Source organism: Corvus brachyrhynchos, unplaced genomic scaffold (assembly GCF_000691975.1).
Source record: "Corvus brachyrhynchos isolate BGI_N302 unplaced genomic scaffold, ASM69197v1 scaffold266, whole genome shotgun sequence".
NCBI classification, from domain to species: Eukaryota; Metazoa; Chordata; class Aves; order Passeriformes; family Corvidae; genus Corvus; species Corvus brachyrhynchos.
The window spans coordinates 3,024,600-3,030,203 of NW_008238633.1; positions in this window are offsets into that span (position 1 = coordinate 3,024,600).

The following is a 5,604-nucleotide window of genomic DNA, read 5'->3' on the forward strand; positions in this document are numbered from 1 at the left end:
TCCTGCTGCACCTTTAGTGCACAGCAGAGAGGTTTAAATCAAACCCAGAGAACAAAGGAGGGCTGATGTGCCTGTGGGGATGTTCAGATGAGACTCAGGCTCTGCTGTGTGCCTGCAGCCCCCTGCTCAGGAGCGCTCAGCACCACAATGGAGCAATCAGCCCTCACACCGCACTGCCACTGACAGCAGCTGGCACAAAATCAGCAGTTTGCTCACCTTGCCCTGAAATGCAGGAACTGCACAAGGGAATTTATTAGGTGGGGAAGAAGACAAAGGTAAGAAGAGACCACCTGAAATCTCAGAATTCCTTCTGGCACACCAACATTTGCATGTATCACTGCCCTCACACACAGGGGAACACGCGAAGCCTGGGTGGTTTGCACACAGCCCAAAGACAAAGTAGTAGCACAAGCTCCTGGGAAAAGTTGCTGAACAGGGAAAGGGAAATGGCAAAATTAAACATTATCTTAGATAACTTGAGCTGAATATTGCTAAAATCTTCTTTCAGCTTTACAATCACTTGCCTTTTTTTTTTTTTTGTTTTCATTTCAATGGCAGCTTGCAAATCTCACTGAAGTGTAATAAAAATTATAGTGTTTCATGAACATAAACTATTAAAAAAGCTACCATTTATTACTACAGAGAAACAAGAAATGGAAACTCTAATGCATCCCATCTGTCTAAATGGTAATGAGCCCATGCAAAACTCATTGCAGGGTCAGAATCCAATATTTCCCTTTGGATCCTTCAGTGCAAACGAGGTTCATGTCAGCTCTGGTTCCAAAAGGAGAAAGAGGCAAAATGAGCTGCAGCTCCCAAGATTTTATTATGCTGATCAGATCTTTCTCAGGGTTTGAAGCCTCTTCAGTGTCCAATTTGAATTCACACAGTCAGAATTTGGACTGGAACGAGTTTGCAACTCTTGTTTCTCAGAGTGCTGCTCACCTGCCTGGGGAGTTTGTCCCGAGGTACAGGCTTGACTCACTCTGCAGTGGGAATGTTGAGGCAGTCAGGAATTGTAATGACTTCAAAATTCAAAGTACACATTTTTGTGGAGCATTTTATGTCTTTATAAAGCTTTTTTTAAACTTAAATGTACATTTAAACATGTCGTTTACTAACGCTAGTTGGAAGTGGTTTTGAAATCAAAGCAGGAATTTTTAAGTTCTGCAGATTTGATTGCCAAAGCTGAATGATCAGGGCACAGTAACTACCTACATGCTTATCTTAACACACCTGACAGAGATCCAAGCAGCTCCATTTAAACAAAACAAAAAAAGGAAGAAAGAAAACCAAGTAGACAATGTACAACATCTTCCTTTAAAATAAATAGCAAACACCAACAAAAGATAAAAAACCCCTTCATTTATTTTCCTGCACTACTTGACTGTAAACTGATTTTGAAACTCAGCTAAAACAGGCAGGTTTATAGAGCCTGAAAGCAAGCAGCGTTGTTTTCCTTTGCAACGCTGCAGGACCAGCATCCAGAGCAGAGCTAAGCCTAGGCTCAGGTTTCTTTGATCCTGGAAAACCAAGTTCTGCCAAAACCTTCAAACAGCCCTGCAGGCTTAGGGCTAACAAGCAAGTAAGGCTCATACATATTCAGCAGAGCTGAAGGGCTCTTGTGCTGGGAGCCCAGAGCAGACCTTCACAGATGCTTTCATGGCCCACGCCTCTTGTGATGTAACCACCCACATTGGACTTGCATGATAAGCACCAGCATATCAATGTGTGATCAATTAATTTATGAGTATTTAATATGCAAAGGAAAGGTCAGCTAATTCCCTCCCTGAGATAAGAGACGTTTTATCATTAGTGGCAGCTACAGGTACATCTGTGGTCCTGCAGCTCAAACACAACATTTTAAGCCCATAGGCACAGACATCTACTAAAGCTGCTCACAGAAGGATGATTTATCTTTTCATACTCACTTCCCACTAATTTTGTTACTGACATACCAGTAATTACTGTTTCTAAATGCCTTCCCTACCTTCTTCAATTTTAATTATACTGTGTCAGCACCTAAAAATGTACAAACCATGCACAAGACAAAAAAGATGCATTTCCTACAGAGGCTCCAGAACTTCCAGAAGAAGGAATACAAGAGCAAGACCCCAGTAGGCAGAAGTCACCAGTTTTGCATAGGGAGTCCCAGGTGGGGATAAAAATAAACTTGAAGTTTTGAAGGGCTGCAAAAGACTTTTCCTGACTCTTACTTGCCTGTCTTCTGAGACTCATTCTTCCTAAGAAATGGCCAAAGAAAAGGTTTGCTTGTCACACCAAATAGTACAAAAACAAGGCTCCCAATCAGCTTTCAAATGCTTTATCTGTCCTGTCCCCTCCAGCACTTCTACCACATCTGTATTACCTCCCAGGGCCTGTTCCAATAGTAATACATCAATATTTACAAAGGAAGTAACTTTTTCTTGCAGACCAGTTTCCCCAGGAGAGACACATCAGTTAAGGATTTATCCCACATCCAGCTCCACCTCCAACCATCTCCTCCATTGCTAAATGAGCAGGTGAGATGTGCAGGCTCATGTGGTCTGCAGTGGTTTATAAATCAGTACAAAACAATCTGCCTGTGGGGAGGTCCTCATGAGGGGAACATGAAACAGTTTCTAAGAAGGATTCTGGTGGCTCAATAATTATTTGTCTTTAAAAGTAAGCCAAGGTCAGAAAGCCAGAGTCATGAGGAAGATGGAATGCCATAATTCAACTTTCTCAGCTATGGTTAAGTTCACAAAAAGCTTCTCAATCAGACTCTCACCTGCTTCCCACCTCCAGAAAACAGCATGACAAGGCAGGGACTCTAACAGGGCCTTTTGGGGAGCCCATTTTCCCTCTGCCTGTTAAGTAAGGATGCCTTCCAATTCTCAGCTGTTAAGAATTCATTCCTCTTCTGTAAGAGGGAATTACCTAATTCATCACAGCTCAGCCTTACTCTCATAATAGCACCTACAAATAGGGCATGTGTCTGTAATATCCTCTGCAAGTTAACCCTTCTCCTCCTAACCCTCAAAGTCTCAAGGGAAAAGTCACTAAAGCTGTGAAAAGAGAGAGCTGGAGGCTGGATCCCAAAGGGAGCTAAAGCCCCACTGTGCAAGGCACAAACCTGAGCCAGGTTTTACCTCATTTCTAGGTCTCTGCTCCCCAACAACAGCCCAAGTCCTGTTTTAAGGACACAGACTCCCTATGGACATGAATCAGGATACTTCAAGAGACAAGATCCACCAGGAAAACACACAAGTGTCTGTATCTGGAGTCCCTGCTCAGATCTTAGGAATTTCCTAGGAAGAGGCACTTTTTTTTATAAGGATTTGTGAAAGCTTCCACACCTGAGGGAACGTTCCTGAGACTAATTTATCATATAAAAGGAGCAAGGCCTCAACTATTCCCTTCAGCCTCTGCTATTGCAGCTCCCACAGCTTTGTTCAGTGCTTTGTTATCTTCCATTTATCTGGAAGATAAATGACATTGTTCTATTTAAAGCAAGGCTGATACATTGAAAGACAGCACAGAGAACGCCTGCAATGATGTTTTTCATCGCATCCACCTGTTGGAGGGTATAATCCAATGTACCTATATTTTACAAATAAAAACCAAAACGAGTTCTTCTGCTTCCCTCTACTTTACATTCTTCCATGTCTCACTAAGGAGCTTTTTTACCCAAGAGATCTCTGATGGACGTTCGCAGATCACAAAGCAACGTTTAGAGGCAAAGTGAAATTTACTGCTTTGCCCACCAGAGACATTCAGTACTTACACTGCTCATTATTGATCTTATAAAAGATTCCAGAGGAGAGAGGGTAAATATTTGGGTCTAATGCCACTTAACATCATTTTAAAATTCTGCTGGTGTGGTAACTAGTTGGCTGTGTTACTTACACATTAATTGAGGACACATCAATTACTTGAGAGATTATACCAAAAATATCTTGGTGGGAGACTTTGGCATCTAATTAAGAAAAAAATTATTTATTTTTTTAATCACCAGAATCACCTTTTAAACTACAAAACACACCCCTGCCTCACTAGGAGTGTAGCATACAATGACAGTTTAAAAGCCAACTGTTAGTTTCCCACCGTAGGTCTTACAACAAGGAAAATTTAAGTACTTCTCAAAGCCTGGAGATAATTCAGGAAATGTTTTAGACCAGCATCATTTTTTGAAGGGTTTTAGCAGCTAAGATTTTAATAAAGCATCAATTAAATTTTTCTTTATCACACTTAAAAATATGCAGAACCCAGCTCCTGGTCTGACGTCACAAACATCCCAATAGGACAGGCTCTAGAAATAAAGCTGTTGCTGGCTTAGGAAAAGTGCATTCTTCCTGAAAGGTTTCAACAGTGACACACAGGAAGTCAAAGGCTTTTGCTGGAGGGTTTTGCTTCACAACAAATCAAAGCAAGCAGGCCCCAGTTCTCCCCTCCCTCAGCACACTGCAAAGGCAGCTCCATTAACATTCAACACACTTGAGCTCAGAAAAGGAGAATTTTATATTAGTATTTATTATGCAAATTAAATATGTATATGCTCTTAAATATATCTAATGTATGGAAATGACCCACAGTGATAGCTTCCCTTGAATTATTGTCTAATAATAGGGAGCTGCTGTTGCTTCAGAGCACCATGGTGCAGGTACAGCCTCTGGGGTGACATCTTCATTGTGGCCAACATTTTCAATGAAGTGAAAAGAGAAAGAAAGGGGAGAGGAGCAAGAACATTTTTCTTTGCTAGTTTGGCATCAAACCTGAGATAAAACGAGCTGAAATCTGTGTGTTATTGACCAACACTTGCATGAGTAGCTGTGATAAATACAGATATAAATATTCCCTAGGCATCATTCTGGAGCACATCATTCCTGGGTTTGAATATCTGATTTATACACTTGACCTGCAACTTCAATCCCACCAAGCTGGAATCTGCTGCAGCTCTGATGGTGCTCTGGCAAAATCCTAATATTGAGAAAGGAGAAGCAACAGGTGGTAGAATGGGGAAAGGAAAGGACTGAAAAGTTGAACACCTAAAAATGAGAGGAATAGGAGATTCAGATCATAAACATCTTATTCTGTTGAGAATTCAGCTAAAGGCACTGGAAGTGCCTTATTATCCAATGACTGGTATTGTCCAGTGTCTAACCAGACCTGGGCAGGACAAAATCTATGATCAGACAACATAATTGACCTCAAGAAATATATGACTGAGGAAAGAATTCATGGTTTTGCCTTAAATCCTTTAATGACCCTTGAAATAATTTTAAAATTAAAACCAGAACAAATGACTTTTAGTGACTCTAATTACAAACTCTGCTTTCTAGAGCACAAATTGTTTAACCCACCAAACTGCCACTAAAACATTATCATGGAAACACCAAAAAAAACCAGTTTAAAAGCTTATTTTTAAATTACTAATGCGATAGCTACTTTTATTTGCCTCTAACTTTGAGGAATGGGAGAATTAGAAAACAAAAATGCAAGCATATATGGGGAAACACCTGCTTGGGATGACTTCATTACTACCACCCTGTGATGGCTCTGTAAGGCTGTGCCACAAGTGTCACGCTATTGGCATTTCTTGCCATGCCAACCACACTGTTCAGC